The sequence below is a fragment of the Mus caroli genome, unplaced genomic scaffold (assembly GCF_978045245.1).
Source record: "Mus caroli unplaced genomic scaffold, Mus_caroli_1 scaffold_8, whole genome shotgun sequence".
NCBI classification, from domain to species: domain Eukaryota; kingdom Metazoa; phylum Chordata; class Mammalia; order Rodentia; family Muridae; genus Mus; species Mus caroli.
This window is the reverse complement of record NW_028227263.1, coordinates 56,430,221-56,452,891: the sequence shown is the minus strand read 5'-3', so window position 1 is coordinate 56,452,891 and position 22,671 is coordinate 56,430,221. Positions and strand designations below refer to the sequence as shown.

The following is a 22,671-nucleotide window of genomic DNA, read 5'->3' as shown; positions in this document are numbered from 1 at the left end:
CTGTCTTTTTAAATGGGTCCTAGGTGCGAACTGAGGCAAGCATTTTACTGACTTAACCATTTCCTCTGGCCTTTTCTTTTTCCTTGGTGTGACTACAGAGGCCCAGCTGAAGGTGCAGAGAGCTCCTGGGTCTGTTCGGCACAGTATACATTTCAGTTTGGTGCCGTGAGTCAGCATTGCCTAAGAGCCAGTGAGGAAGGGATGAGACAGACACCGTAAGATGATGGCAAGCTGCTGAGCTGGCAACTAGCTGTGGGTTAACAGTCCCGGTTAGATCTTCACAAGGATTCTAGCAGCAGGGACCGTAAGACCTTAGGGAATCACTTAGCGGAGCCCTTTAGTACACAGATGGAGAAATGGAGGCAGCTCAGCAGAAAGGCCAGCAACTGCCCCCAAAGGCAGAACTCTAAATTCTAGGTCCTCATTTGTTTATACTATCTTATAATAAAATATTCATTATTCAGATCTTAGGGTCTCAACACTTGGCAGGTGGGATCAGGAAGATCAGGAAATCAAAGCCAACCTTGCCCACATATTAAGTTCAAGGCCAGCCTCTGCTATAAGGGAGCCTATCTTAAAAAGCAGAACAGAACAAAACAAAGAACTCAAACAACAGGAAACATCCTGCACATGTGGGCACTTACTGAATTTCATTATTGAATACCAGTGTGGAGATGCCGGTAAAAGGCTTTCTGCACAGACAGTGTCATCCATGAATTAGTTATCATGTCCCATAAGGGAGGTACCAGATGGTAGAGGGTATGGACATTATGCTGGGATGTGGGTTCTGTTTTGTAGGCCATGCTAAGCCATCCCAGGTTTCAGACAAGAGGTCTGACATGGTCCTCTTTAAAGAGCTCTTTCTGATAGCAATGAGAAGGGTAGACTGAAAGCTGTTGGATTAAATACCTGAAGATGCAGGAGCTTTCAGAGTAGTCCTAGCAACACAGGGTGGTGGTCATGTCAAAAATGTATTGTTTAAACAAATTGCTTTATTATATTGTGGGTGCATATATGATGTGTGAGGGTGAGGCGCATTTATGTGGCGGTCAGGAACAACTTCTGGAAACTGATTTCTCCTTCGTTTTGGGCTCTGGAGCAGAACTCAAGGCACCATTCATTCTCAGAGATAAGCACTTTTCCCTGCTGAGCCATCCTGACAGGCCAGGCAATTTCTTAATTGCCACAGCCTTTGAACCTTTGGTAGTTTACTCAAGGTTACAGATGCAGCGAGGAGTCCTCAGGATCTGTAAGCAGAAGGAGAAGTGGAGTTGAGGACAGCAGTAGGCTGGGCCTTGGGACAGACCAAGGACAACTTCTTAGGATGCTGGACTCCTGCCTACGATCCCAGAGTAATTGAGCAGGCTTCACTTGTGATAAAACATGGATTCCATGGTCACTGTCCTGGGAGGAACACATACTGCTAAGAGCAATTAAAAATCTCTAATAAACACTGAAAATTTGACTAAACAAGACATTTTTTCCCAGCACAGTGCAGCAAAGATCATATGTCAGGACACACAGAAAGATTATCATGTGGGAGATTTCACACATGTCTACCCAAAACAGCATTTTGTCTTAAAAACATTATTTTACTGTTGATTTCCTGAGTCACTTTAAGTCAATCCACTTAACCATTTTAGTTTCATCTGCAAAATAAATGGGCATAGATCATATGGTTTCTAAAGGCCCCGTCAGTTCTAAAATAAGCACAGAGACAATATATAATTACATATTGTATTATTATGGCAGTAAGTTACACCCCTGCTATTTCTAAAGATGCCTTAAAAGCTCCCACGATTCTTAAGGACTCTTGCCTCACATCTGGCTTCCATCTGAGACTCTGATGTGTGAGCGCTCATCCAGTGGACTGTCCAGTGAAGCATATCCGGGAAGAGACTCACAGTTGACAAACAGAAAGCTGGGATGAGGATTTGAGACATGTCGGCCCCTTGTACTTTTTAGACCAAATTCATCGCTTTACTCTGAACCATCTCATTTGTTTAATTATCTTGTCAAATTTTTTTCGAGGCATGGTTTTTGGCCCTATGTTCATCAGTTTGGCAATGTACTGAGACTGGATTAGAAAAGACCCTTGTCATGAGTGACACTTCCAGCCTGGCCCTGACATGAGCTCCCATCTTCTTCCCCACTGTTTGCTTCAGTGTCCTCTAACACAGCCAGCTCTGGGATGTTTCCATATTTTTCCTTCTCTTTCTTTCTAAAAATTATTTAAATATTTATTTCATTTTAAGCTTCTCTGTGTCTCTGTCTCTCTGTCTCTCTGTCTGTCTCTCTGTCCCTGTCTCTCTGTGTGTGCGCACACATGCGCTTGCATGTGTCCACTGAGGCCTGCATAGGGCGTTGGACTCACTGGAGCTTGAGTTATGCTGCCTGATATGGGTGCTGGTAACTGAACTGTGGTCCTCTGGAAGAGCAAGCGCTTCTACTGATCCTCCTCCCCTGCCTCCATGCTCAGCCTTTTCCATCAATGTGAGGAATACAAACCTGGGTCTTCATGCATGTGCAGTGACCCACTAAGCCATCTCCCGAGATTCCCTCCAGTTCTTGACTCAGGAGGATTTGTACCTTGTCATTTTTATATCTCCTTTTGGGTTTAGAACATAGCCCACAACATTTGGCAAGTTTTGAAAAACTTAGCTCCATATTCTTTCCTCCTTTTTGGTTATCCACAAGGTGACTTGAGCTATAAAATAGTGATCACATAGATTAAAACATCCTATTATAACTAAATGACAAGTCAGGTATTAGTGTACAGTTGGTGGCATGCTTGAGCCCAGAACTCACTCGGTTGCTCAGCCTTTAGATTACATTGTCTTTACTTCCCACAGTCAGGGATCAGCCTGGCTCTGGTCACACCATGATGGCTAAGGTCATTCTGGAGCACAGCTCACTCTGCAGGGAGCCTCTCTCATGACCCATAGACAAACCAGTGAGCAAACATGAACTAGGAGAAAACATTTGGTATCAGGTCCGCAGGACAAGGTTCAGCTGTAGTCATTTCTTTGGGTCAAGTTCAAATTCAAATCCACTTTTGAAATATTTCCAAAGCTATTTCTTACATCTCTGCAGAGACACTTCTTTGGTTTGTGTTCATGGAGCTAGGCCAAATTGCAGTTTACCCAACACTGTGATTCATTTATTTGTTTCCTATAGACTGTTTGACTTTTCCCATATTTGGCCTTGGCTGAGGACTCCTACCATATGGTATACATGGCGAGGCAATCAGACTTCTTAGGATTTTCGATCTTAGTATAAAAAATTAGATTGAAGGTCAGTTCTAATAATAAACCAGAGACTAGTCATTTCTTTTCAGTGAGTATTAACTTTAATTTACTTCTCTTTAGTGATTTCCACTGCATTAATGTTGAGGCGAAATTCAGGTCAAGTAGCACATCATTAATAGTACTTAGTTCATGAATAAGACTCACACAAAGTAGCACAAACCCAAAGAAAAGGACTTAGAGAAATGAGGACAGAAAGGGCCCAAGCAATCAAAGCCTGAGATGTGTCTCTTCTCTGTTCCCTGAAAGCACATCTTTCTCATGATTAACTCAAGACCAAGGTACTTTATGACAAGATTTCCTGGACATGCACGCACACACTATCCAAGATAGGGATCCCACAATAGATCAAAGTACAGATACCACCAAACTTCAACTTCCAGTGAGTGTTATTGGGGTGGCTTACAGGAATGTGAGTGAGGGGTTACTTACGGGAGCAGAAATGACTCAAAGACACCAGCACCACCAAAGCCCACCCCAGCATGGGTGACAGCTCACAAAAGTTGGGGACCTGGAACACAGCTTACAGGTACCTGAACAGGTTGAAGCTTGTTCCTTCCAAGTGGGATCAGTTGAGCTAAGCCTTCTTTCCAGCAGCTGGGCTCGTCTGAGTTTTCTTTGCAGCTTGCGATATCTGAAAGTGACTCTCAGTAGTCTTTCATGCTTTCTTTGGGAGAGAGGGGGCTGGTGAATCTGGTCAGTTTCAGAGACTTCCTGGAGCTCTTGTTTACTTTCTATCTTAAAGTGCTTCCCTGGAAGAGTGAGCTCCATTCAGAAAACTGCTACACAGTACCAGGCTGAGCAACCCCAGGCCTTTCTTGTTGGGCAACAGCAGAACTCTGAGCAGTTGGCTCTCCATTGGTCCCTTCTACATGGCAGACTTACCTCTAGAATAATGTTCTTTTGATAAGAGCTTGTTCCAAAGGCTTTTGTCCATTCTTTTACAAATTCATTCATTCTTCAAATACTAACTGATGTCACCAAGTGTAGGAACTAGAGAAGAAAAATGAGTAGGCCACAGAGATTCTTGTCGGATGGAAAGGCCAAAATAGAGAGATTGTTAAAATTCCACATAGGACAAGTATCATGACAGAGCTTCATTAATGAGACTGCTAAAAGTTAGGTGGCAACAGAGACAGGAATGTCACCATAAAGAGAGTACGTGCTCAGGGGAAAAATGGTGACAGTTGTGTGCCTCACTGAAGACAAGGAGAAGAAAAACAGTTGTTGAACATAGATCCTCTCATAGGACAAACACCTTAAACTATGTGGTAGTCACAATGTGGAGAGAACATGGCACTCCCATTTCATTGTGTAAAAGCTATTCAGAAACTGAGCCCACACACTAATAAGTGACAGGGAGATGAATGACAGTGAACTGGGAACCTGGGCACTGCCCAGGAGGTGCTGCCATGATTTCTCACTGTTGGGGAATCCTTGAGATCAGAAATGGGGTACCTTGAAGCAGAAACTAACAGAGAAGATGAGATAATGGTAGATTAATGCCAACTACTTGTTAATTTAGGGGAGAGGAGGACTGGATTTTAGTGTCATAGCCAGAGGAAAGTTATACTTTAGGCCTGGTATAGCAATGGAAACAGACAGAGCATGCATCCAGCTTTAGGAGTGCAAAGATGGCTCTGCTGAATTTTTTTTTTAATTCTTTATTTATTTATTATATGTAAGTACACTGTAGCTGTCTTCAGACACTCCAGAAGAGGGCGCCAGATCTCGTTACGGATGGTTGTGAGCCACCATGTGGTTGCTGGGATTTGAACTCTGGACCTTCGGAAGAGCAGTCGGGTGCTCTTACCCACTGAGCCATCTCATCAGCCCGGCTCTGCTGAATTTTAATCACTGCCCCCCTGCCCTCCAAACCCAGAGAGTGTACAGTGTTGGTTTAGTTTCGGGTTCCTCTGTGCCCTCTCTGCTATTCAGAGTTTAGCATAGGGCTCTCTGCTTCAGGTTGCTCCAACCATCTCTATCCTCGTCCAAGCTCCTGTAGTAGTAGGCACGCCCTTCTTGTTAGATTAACATTCACACCACCGGGCCTTGTCCACCCATTTTATGGCTGAATTTATTCATGAATCCTCTGAGGTCAGAATTGTCTTCCATCTCTCATGAAATCCACCAGAGACTAGACTCAAGCTCTGTCAATATGCCCCATGGGGGGGGGGGGGATGGATGAATGACTGTCTCCAATAAAAGCTTTCATTCTCCTTGTGAATATAGACCTCAGGATGAGGACATGCAGAAAAAGTGCTGAGTGTTCTTTAAAGCAGTAGCAAACCATGGGTTTGGGTGAGTCTTGGGCTAACCCAAGCCTAACTGACCCTTTGTAGCTTTATCTCCCTGCTTATACATCTCAGTTGCTCTATACGACTTCTACACAATAGTCAGGCTTCAGAGACATACATAAAGGAGCAAGTTAGCCAAGTTCAGTCTCAGAGCCAGGTCTAGCCATCTAGATCACTGTCTGACTTCTGAATTAAGGAATTATTTAGATAGGTTGCTTATCTCCTCAAGGCTCCTGGCCTCCAGTCTTTCTGTTTTATACCCGTCTTCAACTCAGTTATTTTCTTGGGAAAAAAAAATTCCTGTATATGGTGTCATATAACTGGTAATCTCAGCACTTTGGAGGGAGGCTGAAACCAGTGGACTGCCAAGAGTTCAAGACTAGCCTGGGCACACACTCACGCACACACACACACACACACACACACACACACACACACACACACATGCTCACATGCACATGTTCACACACACACTTTCACATGCACAGGCATGCACATATGCACCCACATCAATCACGCTGTTGTTTGTTTGTCTGCCCAGCCCCCTTGTTGCCTCCGGAGCAAAGCCCGACTCTTGAGCAGGCAGGTTAGGTCCTCTGGGAACATCTTTGGCTGATCAGAGTCCATCATGTTAGTGATATGCAGCTGCTCCTTGCCCCTCCCCCCACAACGAGCTTTCATTCTTCTGTGCATTTTCTTCATGCTCTTAAAGGTATCACAGCAATTTCCCCACATCCACTCCAGCTGGTGATTTCCTGCTTGGTCGTCTTTTAAAACCCAGCCATCAGAATCTGAGAGTTGCTTCCTCAGCAAGGCCTCCCCTGACTCCTTCAGATGTCTAAGCACCACCCCCACTCTTCTGCTGCAGCATCTCCACTTGCTTTTGTCACTCATCTCCCTGAAATTATTTGCTTACTTATCCATCCATGTCAGTTGCAAAAGCATGACTTCCTCTAGTCCAAAGGCCATTCATGTTCAATATGTTAGCGCTCGGAGCATCTCCAGTGGTTGTTTCAAACAAGGCAAATGAGTTCAGTTGAACTTTACATGTTCTGCCCTCCGACTGTGACTGTTATCCACTTCCCTCCAAACAAAATGTAATAATAAAATGACTAACTGAACACTGCCCTTTATATTTGGTAATGTCATGTGAGTTTTTTTGTTTTTTGTTTTGTTGTTGTTTTTTTTTTTGGTCTCTGACTTGCAAACCAGGCGTTCCTCTCAGTTTCTTTACAGATAAGAGAATTAGGACTGGATTGGGTAGGTATCTTTTTAAAAAATTTTTATCTTTAGATTTATTTTATTTCATACATATGAATGTTTGGCTGTCATATACATATGTGCTTCACGAGTGTCCCTGGTGCCAGTGAAGGCCAGAAGAGGGCGTTGGATCCTGTGGAACTGGAGTTACAGATGGTTTTGAGACACCATGTGGGCACTGGGCATAAAGTCTGGGTCCTCTGCAAGAACAGCAAGTGCTCTAAACCACGGAGCCAACTTCCTGCTCTAGTAGTATCTTTCCTAAACATAGTAGGTGGGAGAGCAGTGTTTAAGCAAAAGCTTCTCAAACATCCAAGCCAATGGCCTTCATAATACCTGGACCTACCAGGTTCTTATTTGGTGAATGTCTGCAAACTTCATCTAGTAGGACTGTGAAATTCAGGATTGTCTTTGGCCTGAGCACCTCCACTGCTCACCTGGGGAACCTTGGACAGCTCAATTTAATTATATTGGTTGGTACACACAAAGACAGAGCCCAGATCTTCTTGCTGGCAGGAAGCTTGTATCTTCTAGCCCACAAGAATCATTGCTCTATTTCCGGGGATCAGATTGGGATTCTTCTTACAGTTCCTGGGTTTGTCCTGCTATCCAGGCAATAGCAGTCTCCTCCATGGATCACTGGAGAATGTGAAACTGTTGGCTCCTGGAATGTTTTTCTAGTTCCTGAGTCCTCAAGGTGAAAGGTCTCTCAAAGGGATGAGAACAGACCAAATTTACCCAACTCCACATGGCGTCAGGCAGCCCTGAGCCACATTCCATCATGGCCCACAGAGCAGCTGAGGCTTACCCCATGTCTGACTCCTCGGAATAGCGGCCGTCCAAGGGCAGAGGTCTCTAGCCTCACTGTGCAGCTGTAGAATGGAAAACTCCCGTGGCAGATCTCCTTTCGGGCTGGAGACGGTGCAGGAACTTACAGTTTCCATTTCTCATGTTTCTGCACCTGCTGCTGAGCTTTCAGCTTACGATAGAGAAGAGAGGCTCACAGAAGGCTGTGTGCTCTTGCCCTGAAAGGAGGGACATAGGAGACAGCCAGAAGGGGAAAAGAATATGTTTATGCTTGGGAACACCAACTCTGTGATACGCATTTTAAATACGCTTTCTCAGGTTGTGGTCAAACCAATTGGTAAGCTATTGCCTAGAAAACAGCAACAAAACTCCTCCCCACGTCCCCACGTCCCCTCGTCCCCACGTCCCCCAACCACAAAGGCAGGCGTGGTGCTGGAGAAAAAGAGATAGGACAATCCCTGAGGCTCTTGGGCCAGTGAGTTCAGTAGGAGTTCCAGGCCAGTGAGAGACCCTATCTCAAAAGCATGAAGCAGGGGGCCAGAGAGATGGTCCAAGGGTTGAGCATACTTGCTGCTCCTGAGAAGGACCACAGTTCAATACCCCACACCCATACAGGGAAGCTCACAATTTCCTATAAGTCCCGCTCCAGGAATCCTATGCTCTCTGCTGACCTCTGTGTGTGCACACCTCAACATGTTTGTGTATACTATGTACCTGTGCGCGCGCGCGCGCGCACACACACACACACACACACACACACACACACACACATGGCTACACATGTATACAGAGACACACAACAGGCAGGTGGTAGGGGTGCATGTCTTTAATCCCAGCACTTCCAGACAGAGGCATGTGGGTCTCTGTGAGTTCAAGGCCATCCTGGATTACATAGTTTACACAGAGAGACCTTGTCTCAATAAAACAAAAGAGCAAACAAACAAAAAACCCTACCTTTTTATTCGATCACCATAAAAACCATTTTTTCTCATTTTAAAGTTATGAAAACTGAAGCAGTCTCCAGGCACAAAAGTATATTTCCTTTCATCAACCAACAGAACAATATAAAGCACTGAGCTTGGTCCCAAGCATCAGTGACAGGGACACAGTTTGTAGATGAGACGGAACACAGCCATACAGGTAGGGTCTGAGACTGTGGCATATTGTCCCATGTGACTCTACTGTAATCAGGAATTACTCTTGGAGCTGAAACATATAATGTTGGGAAAAGGAAGCAGCTTGGGGGCTGGAGCGATGGCTCAGAGGTTATGAACACTGGGTTCTCTTCCAGAGAACTCAGGTTTGATTCTCAGCACCCACACAGCAGCTAACAACTGTCTATAACTTCAATACCAGGAGATCTACTATCTTTTTCTGGCCTTTTGGGGTACCAGGTATGCACATGATACACAGACAGACATGCAGGCAAAATATGAAGTTTCACCAGCATGGCTGCTTAAACATGCCTTGATCAAGGATGACCCCAACAGACATGTAACATGGATGGGGCAAATCTCATCAGGTCTCAACACTAGACAAAGCACTACAGGCAAGTAAGGAATGCTGGGACCAGGAGAAACAGTCTTCCCCAGGGAAGAGCATGCTGACTGGTTACCTAATGTCAAACGGATACGCCTGAAACCATGCACATGCAACTAACATTATACAGACAGAGCATGTTGTATTTATGAATTTAGAAATATGTACATATCAAAAGTTAAAGACAAAGAGGTCACGAATTTGAGAGAGAGTAAGGCGTGGAGGTGTTTTGGTGTTTTGTCTACATGTATATCTGCACACTTGAAGAGGGCAGAAGACCCAGTTGTAGATGGTTATCAGCCACTGTGTGAGTGCTGGGAATTGAACTCAGGACTTCGGAAGAGCAGCTAGTGTTTCTAACCATTCAACTCTCTAGCTCCGTAGATGGGCCAGTCCCTCCTCAGTATCTCTTCCATGGAACCCTGCTCATGACTGGGTAACACTGATCTCTCAGTGTTTCTCCAAGCTAAGGGAAGAGCAGTTGATTAGCAGAAGGAACATAGAGTAGGAATTGGGTGACTTGGGTTTGAGTCTTGATTTTATCAGTTACCAACGGTGAGCTATGTACACAAGGCAATATGTCTCAGCGACCCTGTCTGTGACTACTCACCTCTTGGTGTTGCCCGAGGAGTAGATGAGAGCACAGAAACGGGAATGTTTTTTCGATCCCAACGCTCTGCACTGATGAGAGCTATTTATCCAACAACATATTGTGGTTACTTGCTATGGATCAATCCGGCGTGTGCCAGGTGGTCAGGGCACAAAAGCAGTGGAAATATGATCTCCCTTAGCTCCGAGTGTGATGAGATAAACAAGCAAATGGGTAATTACACCATGTGTGAGTGCCCTATGGGAGGAGCAGGATACACAAAGTACACAGAGCAGGCACTATGTTGCTTATGTATTGTTGCAAAACAGATTACCACCAAAACTTTGCAGCAAAAAAAAAAAAAAGCTTACATCATTTATGAATATGAGACATTTGAGAATGGACAGGCTGGATAGTTATGGCTTATGACCTGTCATGTAAGTCAAGCTACTGCCTTTACAAACTAGACTTCGGGACTGGAGAGATGGCTCAGTGGTTAGGAGCACTGACAGCTCTTCCAGAGGACCCGAGTTCAATTCTCAGCACCCGCAAGGCAGCTCACAATCATCTGTAATTCCAGTGCTAGAAAAATCTGATACCTTCTTGTGTCCTCCACGGGCACTGCATCCATGTGAGTGCAGACGTACATGCAAGCAAAACAACATATATAAAATAAAAATAAATAAAATCTCTAAAACTAAACAAACTAAACTAGGCATAGGAAATGTATATGCTACTTCACTCTAGTGGCTGTCTATAGAGGCTTCCATTTCTCTCCAAATGAGCTTCATCAACATTTTTACTCAAAATGTGCCTCTCTTTCAAAATCTAAGAGAACACACACACACACACACACACACACACACTGGATAGGAAATATCTATCACATCTCCCATTTCCCAAATTATCTAGTGTTGGGCAACACTGGCATGGCACAAGGTGGGAAATTACAAGAAGGTGTGAGAACCAGGAGAAGGGAATCATTCTGAGCCCTTGCTGTCTCGGGGAAGCAAGAAGGAGGCAGGAGAAGTTTCCTGAAACTTCGTCTTGGGTAGCATTTTGCTGCTTCTCATAGTTCTGCTAGATGCTAGGCTAGAAAGAGAGAACTTTGTAAATTCAAATTATTCTGCTGTTCAGCAGAAATGATGCTGTAGATAAGCTAGAGCATGCTTAGAGCTAGCTCTTTTTCCCGAGTGCCTACACCTGGGAAAATTAGACCCCACTTGGCCTGATGTGGTTTTTCAAGTCGACCCTGCTTGGAGATGGCCACTGATAACTGCTATCTACCTCTATAGTGCACTGCTCCAAGTGGGCAGAGAACATGTCTGTCTGATAGACACCTCTGTGTATAGTATCTGACATACTCCCTAATATCATGCCTAAGTGTTTAACAAAATGAAGAGACTTAAAGGAAACTCAATGAATTCAGGGCACACAGAAAATGTCATAGGGTCAAGACACAATTACTATCTAAAACATGAATATCATACACACATATTAATAAATGAATGGATGATCATAGTCATTTCTTTTTAATGTGTGTGTGTGTGTTATCTTCCCTGGACAATACCTCCTTCCCTCTCCTCTCTTTCCAGGGCTTTCTGTCTACAGCACCAGCACTGACCATTTTGAATCAGTCTGAACAGCGTGGGTGGCAGACACGTGGATAAACTTTGACTCTGTTTTCTTCAGACTGCTCTTGGATCCTCAGTCTTCTCTTTGGACTTATCACCACACAGTGCTCCTAGATGTCAAGATACTTTCAAAACAAGAAGCCATGCCCAGCTCCACTTTATTCTGGCCATATCTGCAATTAGCACCCCCACCAGAGCCATCTCAGATTTTCAGAGTGCAGTGAAGTGTGTTACAGTTTCATTGTGGCAGTGCTGTCCCCCTCAGACCCCACAGTCAGAAGGGGGATTTCTCGAAAGCTTCCTAGATGCTCCCCCACCCAGAGGGGCCCTCCATCAGTGTCTCCACCAGGCCTTCCAGTGGCTTTGTTTTCTACTTTCTGCCTTTTTGATGGAAAGGAATACAGTTGAGTGGCTTAGATTATGGGTTTTGTGGTTAGAGCCCTTCATTCCCTCAGCTACTTGGGCAAATTACTTATAATGAGTTATTTATGTCACAGGGTTATTGTTAGGGTTGAGTCCTCAACTGCAAATGGCTTAGAACAGAGTCTGCAAATAGCACACACTTGCTAATGCTAGAGAGCAAACCCAGCTCATTTGGTCCATCCTCTGTGTAGGGAGAGAGTGCGGGTGATGTGTTTTGATGGACGGAGAAAGAAATTCGGATTCACTGAACAGGGGACGAAGAGGGCTGGAGATGCTACTTCTCTGCACTCATGTGCTTTTACCCAGACTAAAAAGTCAAATGTAGGGGGAAAGAAACTTGCTCCACGTCACACAGCTATGACCATGTCCTGTCCTTGTTCCCCACAACACTCTGGGGCCCATTACAGCATTTGATTATTCAGTTGGCTCGCTCTGTGATGAATCCATACATTTACCTTTATTATATGATATTTATAATATATATTACATATTTATATGTTATATAATAAAATATATATATATCATATCTAATATATACTTAATATGTGTATTTCTCACACTTAGGACTCAAACTCTTTGTATGTTTAGTTCTTACCTCCTCCCATTCCCTTTATTGGCCTTAAGATGTTCTGAGCCCCGTTCCAGCTTCTTTTCCACTCTGCAGTCCCTCCTACCCCACCCCCAGGCTAGTTTCCTGGTAAACTCTTTTTCTCATCTCTGGTCTTATTCCCCTCCTCCTCTCAGGTCTCAGTCATTCCATTTCCAGAGCCTGGCTTACCCTGTTCGGGAACTGTTTGTGCTAGCCTCAGCAGGATTGTTATCAGAGGCCCAGACTACCTCTGCTGCACATCGGGCTGCAGGCAAGGAGCAGAAGGGGAAATGGGCAGTCCCGCAGGCAGACAAACAGTTCCTCAGTCTGGTGAGCACAGATGGTGTTTGGAGAGTCCCTGCCATGCACTGAGAGGTCAGGAGAGTAAAAGCTGCAAGGCCCTCAGTCTGCAGCACGTTTAAAACCCACGAGAAACACTGGGTTTAAAACAGGTAAGGTGTTAGGGAGATTCAGTCCTAATAGGATCTATAACTGCTAAGGGACTTTATTGTTTTTTACCGACAGGGCATGACCTAGACTGAACTTACTGGGTCTGTTCCGTTGGCTCACTGAAACATTAGCTCAGTGGAAATCTTGCCACCTGTCTCCTCCAGATGAGCTATAGAAATCAGCTCATCAAGTTTCACACACACATACCAAAAAAAAAAAAAAAAAAAAAAAATCGCACTGTTAATTGAGATCTTATTGTTTTAGAGATCAATTCAAGGAGAACTGACAATTTTTCAATACTGACATTCCATCCAAGAGTATGATTTATGTCTGCAGTCATTTTACGAAATATTTATCATGTTTACTATTATTTTGTATGTGGGCAGCAGCTCTGGGCTTACGGAAGATTGGAAGACATCTCTATCTTTACATGGATGCTAGGGATGGAACTCGGGCTGTCAGTGGGTAGAGCAAGCCACTGATCCACCTCTCCCAGCCTTCTGTATTATTTCCTGTTTGTTGGTTAGGGAAGCCAAGGTTTGATTTTTTTTTTTTTGCCCTAGGTTTAAGTACTGTTTTTGCACAGTATGAATTTTTCAGTTCATATTTGTACCAGCTTATTCTTCCCCAATACTTGCCGTGCTTTCCTCGTTTGGGGTTGATTATAGATTGATACTTTGTTTTCCACATGGGGCATTAAAACTTAATCAACAACTATGCATCCAAACATCTCTCTTCTCACCACTGTTCCATGTGCGCAGTATCTTCCCTCTAGAATTTTGTGAGTACTTGCTCCAGCAGCATAGATCCTAAAATTGGAAGGAAAACAATTCTTAGGAGAAACTCTATGGGAGGCAAACGCTTTGAATCTTCATGTTAGAAAATGATCATATTTTGCTATCTTCTTTGAATATCATTGTGGCCAGCAGAGTACATAGCGCAAAACCCAAAATTACTTTCTTTTTTTGGGACATAGATGTGTATGGCTCAGTGATTAAGAGCACTGGTCACTCTTTTTTTTTTTTTTAAGATTTATTTATTTATTTTATGTATGGGAGTACACTGTGGCTGTACAGATGGTTTTGAGTCTTCATGTGGTTGCTGGGAATGAAATATTTGTTTTAGGACCTCTGCTTGCTCTGGTCGTCTCTGTGTGCTTTGGTCGACTCTGTTTGCCTCAGTCTCTGCTCACTCTGGCCCAAAGATTTATTTATTATTATTCATAAGTACACTGAAGCTGTCTTCAGATGTACCAGAAGAAGATATCAGATCTCATTATGGGTGGTTGTGAGATATGAATTCAGGACCTTCAGAAGAGGAGTCCGTACTCTTACCCGCTGAGCCATCTCGCCAGCCCTGAGCACTGGTCACTCTTACAGAGGGATCTGGATTCTGTTCCTAGCACCCACATGGGAACATCACAGAGGACTTAATGCCCTCTTCTGACCTCTGCAGGCACCAGGAAATGTACATTGTGTACACACACCCACACACACACATGTACACACACGCCAAACTTCTATGCATAAAATAAATAATCTTAGAACAATTTTTAAAGACATTTTTGAAATTCATGTCTCATTACTACCTGCATTCAGTTATGTGAAAAATCAATCTCATTTTTATTTCTTTTTGGTAATGTGTCTCTCTTTTCTGGATGTGTCCAAAGCTTTCTCTTTCTTAGCTCTGAAATGCCCCTAGGATTTATCTGAGAAAGGATTTTCAAGAGTTTGTCTTACCTGATATTGGGCAGGTCCCAGGGAAGCCCTGGGCCTCCTTTGGATTTAAGTATTTTTTCCCATTACCACTCTTTGAGCCTCCTCCCTAATAGGGTTTGCTTTGCTCAGGGTACTTCCTTCCGATGGAGACCTTTGAATGCATGCTTTGTGACTCTGCATTGTCTGCTAGGGTTGTCTCAAGCAGATGCCACAGAAACAGCTCATTGAACTGGATGTGTTTTCTCAGAGGCTAAGAAGTCAAGTGCTATGGTGCCGACCCAGTCACTCACTGGCAGAAGTTTCTTGCTCCCAGCAATGCTTCCCTCTGGCCATATCCTCACCTAGCATGGAAAAACCAAACCAAAACCAAACCAACTGTTTTCCCTTCCTCCTCCCCTTGTTGGATTGGACTCTATCCTAAGATCTCACTTAAGTTTTGTAAACTCCACACAGCTCTTACCTCCAAATGTTGTGACATGCTACGTAAACGTGTGTGCATGTGTGCATGTTTTTGTGTGCATGTGTGCATGTGCATTGCTTCATCATACAAATAGAGGTATATTTGCGGCATAATTCAAAGCACTGTTATTTTTCCACATTTTTCCATATATTTTTTTTACTTAGTGTTTGAATCACTCCTCTCGACACCCCCCACTTGTCCTGTTAGTCACCCTCTACTTTGTTAAGTTTTACTGTTTTACTTTTAATCTCCTTTTTTTTTTCTTTATCTGTTCTTTTCCATAGCAACCTGCACAATATCGAGTGCATCTTTAAGGATGGCAACTGCTTACAGCAAATTGTCTCTTCAATTACCCACCTTTCCTCTGGGCTTAGCTTCCAAAGTGCTCATCTGTGTTCCTTTTGCAACAGTCAGGTTTCCTCAGATGTCTCGTAGTTCTTGGCTTCCTATCCCTACCTATGTTTGAAGGTATATTAATTAGTGGGTATACTACTCAAGTTCGCAACCCCAATATTGAGATATTTATTTCCCTCCGGGATCCTCTGGTGAATGGAAAGTCAGTGTGGATCCTGTAAGTAGGACATCTTCTCTGTAAGATGCACATGGGCTAGAAGGCAAGCTTGAGGACCACTGTCCTCTCCGCTCCTGGCCTTTACTTATGAAGCTGCAGCTTACTTAGATGATAAGTGTGATAGGCACAGCTCTTCCCCCCACCTCCCCACCGTCTCCGGGTGTAGGAGAGCTAGGCTCACAGCCAATCCTCTTCCTCTTTGTTCTCAGGCACTTACATCCCAGCAGTTGCCTCACGACAGTCTTATCAATTCTTTCCCACCTATGGCACATGCATGCACACACATGCACCAAAGCTCTCTGAGGTGGAGGATGGGGGAGCTGAACCTATTGCTCAGAAGGCTGTATAATACTAATGATCCTCATGATAGCGTCATGACTACTAGTTTCTGTCTTGAAAAAAATGGAAAGAAGCAAACGCCATCCCATTTAGTAGATGAGAGACCCAAGGTTCAGGTAGGTTAAGAGCACAGACACAAAGAAGTAGAGTAGACTCTAACACCCTTGCTCTCCTGTTTACATGGCCATTCACTGTTTCCATATTTGTTTCCTCTCTTCCTAAGTGTGTTTATCATTACTTCTTTCATTTACATGTAAGTCATTGGGTGGGGTGGGGTTTCCTTGGCTGCAGACTCTTGCTTCTATTTAGCTACCCCACAATGTTCCACAAGCAGCAATCAGGGTAAAATTTGTAGACCAACTAGGTGGTGCAGTCAACTACAATTATGCTCTTATCTATAGATAATTGCATATTGGAGTAGTATAAGTATTTTATTTGTGCTCTTTAAATTTTTTATTACGTCCACTAAATTAAAGATCTGGGAGAAAAATCAAGTCAGGTTGCAACTCAAAATGAAAAGTGGACGAAAGTTCAAAGGTCAGCTTCTGGCTGGAGTTCTTCCAAACCCCAGGCAGTAAGTCTGCACAGAGAGACAGGAGACAATGACACACTCTCTGGTCTCTCATGTTAGCTTCTGGTTCTCTACTGGCTCAGAGAAGACAACTCTCTCAAAAAGACAGAATCACGGCTGACGTTCATAAAGATGGCACAACCCGGGTTTATTCTTTCTGGTCCCACTTGGTTTATTCCCACATTTTCACAACAAATACTCATTGTGTGTCTATAATACTGGTTCTCAACATGGCTGTCTAATAAAACTACTTAGGGAAGCCTTCCAAAATATCATTAGCTGCTTTCACCCCTGGAGTAATGGAACCTTGATCCTTTTAAGCTCCTCAAGTAATTACGACACACAAGATGAAAGGCACTCATCCGTGACATATGATGTCTTGTGCTAGCAAATGGGACACAAAAAGTAATCCTTGCTTTTATTGAGGGCATACTATGTTCCAGGTGCCGAGCAAAATCTTACATAAATGCACACATTTAACCTCTCAACATCCCTAGAAGTGAGACCGAGGAAGGATAGCTAGCTTGTCCAGATTGTTTTTTTTTTGTTTGTTTGTTTGTTTTTTGTTTTCAGATTGTTAACATATCTGGCAGAATGTGGTCTCCAGGACAACACTCACTGTTCTGTGGTTGGCTATAACCATCGTCCAGTAAACATTGACCTGGCAGAAGAGAGGTGTCCGGAGAAGCGAGAAGTGATGGGGCGGGGCAGGAAGTAGGAGGAAGTGCTTCAATCGACCCAAACTGAGACCCAAACTGAGTGCCTCAGGCTCAGGCTCAGGCTTCTCACTCGGCTGTCTTCCTCCCAACGCCTTCCTATTGAAAATGCTGGAATGCCCACAATCTTCCTACCATTTCAACGGGAAGGCTGAAGTCATGCACAATTACTCATGCGAATCTCAGGACAGTGTGTTCTTTTGTATGCCTCTCATTCACATATATAAAGCTTCACTCTGTTGTCTTTTTTTAAAAAAGTCTTTGTTGAAGAAACAATTTACAAATGTGCCAAACACACATTGGCTCCCCACTCTCCTCTCTCATCTCTCACTTGCCTGGGACACTAGAAAACAAGTCCCTAGCTTGCCCTGGGCGTGTGCCCGATTGCCAACTAGGCCCAGAATGGAAACTACCGTGCACTTCACACTACTGCTGGCCAAGTTCTGGCCCTAAGCTTAAGTTTGAGGTTAACCTCAAGGAGTGTTTAGCCACACCTGCAATCCCCTGTGCCTGGCCTCAGAGGCAAGCACAGACTTTGTGTGGGGAAAAGGGAAATGGTGTGATGTTGTTAATTGACTGTGGGAGGAGAGAGGAAGTCCTCTCCAGACACCAAAAGTTCCAATGAAGAACTTTATAAAAAGCAGCCTTTGTACCAGCCAGCCACATGATTCAGGCTGGCCTCCACTGGGCTTGGAGTAAAAATAACAGTTCTGGTGGTGGGCAGGGTCTTTGTATCCCCAGTGGGCACCTCAGAAGGCTGTTCAGCTGGGGAAGAGGACCTCGGGAATGTAGACAAGATTGGCAGCCCTTCCCAGAGCCTTCAGGAAACCCCACCAAGCTGCCGGGAGTTGGCATGCTTACTGGGACTGGTGAGCTGAGGAGTGGGTCTGTCCAGTAGACTCAGGACGAGGAGTCCAAACCTCTGAGGTCTGATGAGGAACGGCTTGATAGAAATTGGCGTAATCTCCCTCCAGCAGGTCTGTCTCCCACCCAGTGCTTATCACACAGTAGGGGCTGTTTCTCACTTTGTACATGGTACTGTCTTAAACACAGAGAAGGAAGCGTAGCCTCCCAAGCTGCGGGTGATCTGGAGGCTTGGCTGCTGCGGGACTGAATTGAAATCTCCTCAGTCTGGGAGACACAGTCTAATAAGGTGCTGTTGGTAAAGAGTTTGTGTCCTGTGGGAACTGCTTCTGTTCATAGGCAGACGGGCAGTTGAGCCGTTTGGCTGAGAGACCTTAGGCAAGAGGGTGCAGACTTTGCCTGTTGACCAGCCTAGAGGAAGGAGACAGGCAATGCATTTCGATCTTAGAACTGAGGACTGAGTACTTTAGAATATGAATGCTGAAGTGTGGCATTTACTCTTAGAAGTTCTGTCTACAGTGTATGCCTTACTTCATGGAGACGGAGACAGATTCCCAAGACCAGGTTGCCAAAACCAGGAAGACAGGGCACTAGGGTTTCCAAGCAGGCAAGTCTCCCAGTCTCTTGCTCCAATAACATTTCTACATTTGGGCAGACAGGAGGGAATTTCCACCATAGCATCAGATACTCAGGATCCCTGGCAATGCTCATCCTTCTCTTTCTTGCTTGATGTCAGTAAAGGATTTCTCGACTATAGACTCCTGATGCATCAGAGTTGAAAAGATTTTAGAGGCTATGGAGATGGATTCTGATAGAAAACGAAACTGAACCAGGGAAATGATGGACCCAAGAGCCTGTGATTTCTAGGGTTGAAATCAAGTCCTCAGATAATACTTTAGGGTTTTTTCTCCATACAACCCCAAACTGTTTGTGACCTCTGTATAGCAGAGGTCTCTTCCCACTCCTACTTCTATTTCCTATTTTACTCTTGAACGGTACCTCATTCTTGATCAGCTGACTTTCCTAGAAGTTTTTTACTATTTGGTATTTTAACCCAAACCAAAGACAAACAAAAAGAAAGAAAGAAAGAAGTCATTGCAACTGGAGGTTCCCAGAGAGATGAGAATGGGTTGAAAATGTCCTAAATCCTTTAGTACTTGCCCTCAAAGCTGTCCGCACCATTGACATGAGCATCCCCAAAGGCTGCATTTTAATAAGCACCAGGGTGAACCAAAGGCACACTAACATTTCAGTAGTACCGCTTTAGAGCGAGGCTGGGCTGAATTCTTCCCTCTTCATGTCACCGAGTCTTCTGCCATCCCCTTCTTGTCCCTTCCATCCCATTTCTGCCTCTCCTTGACACATAGGGTCCTGATGAGGGGGAAAGGGTGCTTTGTAAAAGAGGACTCGAAGGAAAATAAAATAAAGCCAACTTAAAAGATCTTCTGCAGCTCCGATGTCGTGTTGTTAATGTTGAAATATAAACATCTGCTCTGTTTATATTGGCTGGCTTCTGAAATGATCATCTTTGGTTATATTTAGGAATGCAATGGCTTGGAAAGCATGCAAAAAAACTCCGAGAACAAAAATATTTTTCCTCTTAACTTTCTGGAAAATCTGGTTGCCCCCCCCCCCAGTTCCCCAAACACATCTTTTCCTTACATTCTCTCTCTGTCTCTCTAACTCTGCCTCTCTCTGTCTGTCTCTGTCTCTCTGCCTGTCTCTGTCTCCCTTTCTGATCCATCGTGACACCTTTCTTTCAGTTACCTCTTTCTGTCTTTCATTTTGTTTACATTTTTTTTAAACAGCAGGGTTTTAAACCTGATGGTTTTGTTAAAGAAAGTTTAGGAGTTAGCAAAGTGAATGAAAGCATGATGTGGGTCGGAGGTCAGAAAGGAAGCAAAGAACAGTCATCTTTCCACCAACAATAAAAATAACTGTAAGCATCATATAAAATCATCTCCAACCTTTTATGAATGTTTTTAACATTGACGGGATGATTAAGTACATGATGACTAGCATCTATTTCCTTTTGAATGAAATTGCAAATTATTAACTTCTTCCCATCAGCGACCACACCTCAACAGCATGACAATCCACAGATGGACATTTAAGTTCTTAAGACCTTTCACAGTAAAAAAAAAAAAAAAAAAAAAAAAAAAAAAAAAAAAAAAGCTATAATCCTTGATAGCTCTTTCGTCTTAAAGAGTTATAGAATTAAACCAATCACATGAGTGCATCATTACACTTGTGGAAAGGGAAGATGTTGGCAAGTTCTTTGGGACCAACACTGGCTGCCCTGCTTTTCCTCTCTCTTCCTGCCCCTCTCTTTTCCACCTCAGCCCAGGGGATCAACTTTGACAGGCGTGCATGTCATTCAAAGTACCGCATCAGATGCTAGGAGGATTGCAGGAGCAAAGATGGTCACTAGCCTGGGTTGATTCACGGGGCGATACAAGGACCACCCATGGGCCAGGCACTGTGCTGCCTGGTGCAGCTTAAGGTTAAGGAAATGGAAGGAAGTCTCAGCTCCTGCCAAGAGTCCATCCCTTTGCTCCACTCTCACCAGGGTTAGTTGCCTCCTGGTCTGTAATCTCTCCTTTTCAAACCGTCCGGTTTACTCCTGATTAAATAATCTCAAGGGACCACTTTAAACTATTTCTTAATCTATGGTCTAATGTACTCACTGTTCCTCCTGCTCTGCCCACTCCATGTTCCCTTATCCTTCAGCTGCTCAGGCATTTATCTCCCCATCCTGTATCTACTGAGCGCACATTACATATAGGTCCTTCTAACCCTTTCTCTAACTCTTAGCTCTAGGACTCCTTTCCTGCTTCCACACCTGCAGCAGATGCTACCTTGTTGTCATTATGCATTTGTTTTAGTTTCATGGCCTATTCCCCACTATACAGTACATTCCTAAGACACAGAGCCCTTATATTTTCTAGCTCTGCATTCTCAGCAGCCAACATAGTCCTGGGTACACAGTTGATGCTTAGTTAATGTCTGTTCTTTTGTTCAACAAAGAGAATGGGTAAATTAGTTTTCCAAAAATCTCATGCAGGTCTCACACTAGCTTTCAGGACTGGAGGTTAATTCTCACCTAGAAAGAGAGAAGCAACTGCATCAAATAGTTGGAGCAGCCCTCTCCCCCCCCCCCCCCCCGCCAGATAACACTTTTACTAGGTTCTGAAAGTAGAAAAGCCAGGAATCTAACTGTTCTAAGACCTCTGATTCTACATTTAAAACAGTCTATGACTCTCTTTTCAAGGTAAGGCTATAGAAAAGCTTAATAAAAGAGAAAGACGATTTTTAGAAAGTTTGTGTGTTTGTTCATGTTCACGTGTGCATGTATGTGTGCATGTGTGTATATGCATGTATGTGTATATGTGTTTGCATGTGTATATGCACATGCATGTGTGCATGTGTGTTGAGCTTGCAGGTGTGTATGCATGTTTGGATGTGCGTGTGTTTGAAGTTGACGTTAAGTTGAAGCTTTCCCATCATTTTCCTCTGTATTTGCTGCGGCGGTAGGGTCTCTTGGTGCAGGAACTGACTTTCTAGCAAGTCTAGCTAGCCATCTTGTTCTGAAGGGCCCAACTCTGCCTCTGGAGTGCTGGGTTTCCAAGGTGCCTGGCTTTTTCTGTGGGCACTGGTGAACAGAATTCAAGTCCTCACTCTTGCAGGGACAAGCACTTAATCCACTGAACCATCTCCCAACCGGACAAAGATATATATATATATATATATATATATATATATATATATATATATATATATATATATTGAAACACAGTCTCCCTACATATCACTGGATGTCCCAGAACTCACTATGTAGTCCAGGCTGGCCTCAAACTCACCTGCCTCTACCTCCCTAGTGTTTGCATTAAAGACACATGACTCGACACTGGTTTAAGGAAGCTAATTTTGAAAAGTATCACATACATATGTGAATTTGTCAATTTTATTCACTAGGAACTAGAAGTTTGTTGCTGCTGCTGCTGTTGCTCTTTTTGAGGAGGCAAAAAATCACAGTTATACAGGACCATAATCCTACAAGATAGCTATCTGAAGCTCACAGATGCCATCTTGCCTCAACTTCTGCATTAATAGGACTATAGGCATGCACCACCATGTCCAGCCAGGACATGCAAGTTTTCAAGGCTCAAATCCAATCACATTGTCCCTTTTCTTAATTTCTTTTCAATGCTGTTCTGTTAAAACTTTTCAGTTGGTCCATAAAGGCCCTGCTTGGCCTCAAATTGGCTCATCTATGTAGTTCCTTGTAGCCCTGAGGCTCTTTGGACATTCCTTTGCTCTTCAAGGGTCCCCACTTCTTTATCAGTGCTGCTTAGAACACCGTGTGGTGTAACCCATATCCGACACTAGGTTCCTACCCACATCACCTGATCAATTCCTTGCTTCAGGTCCCCGCTTGGCTATCATTCCTTTGGGAGACCTACTCTGAGCCTCCGGCTAGATCAGGCTACTCCATTTATATTGCATAGAATTATATATTCACTTTCTTTCCCTTTTCTT

The 22,671-nt window shown here is 43.9% G+C and overlaps 1 long non-coding RNA gene across 1 annotated transcript in view; it reads right to left on the bottom strand.

Moving 5' to 3' along the window:
• Positions 1-1,013: 1,013 nt before the first annotated feature.
• LOC110299524 (uncharacterized) overlaps positions 1,014-22,671 on the bottom strand; it is a 29,506-nt gene continuing 7,848 nt past the window's right edge. The window contains exons 2-4 of the long non-coding RNA XR_002378465.1: positions 15,429-15,527; positions 13,636-13,702; positions 1,014-1,247 (exon numbers count right to left, since the gene is read on the bottom strand). This is a non-coding gene — a long non-coding RNA (uncharacterized LOC110299524). The remainder of the gene's footprint in view (positions 1,248-13,635; positions 13,703-15,428; positions 15,528-22,671) is intronic.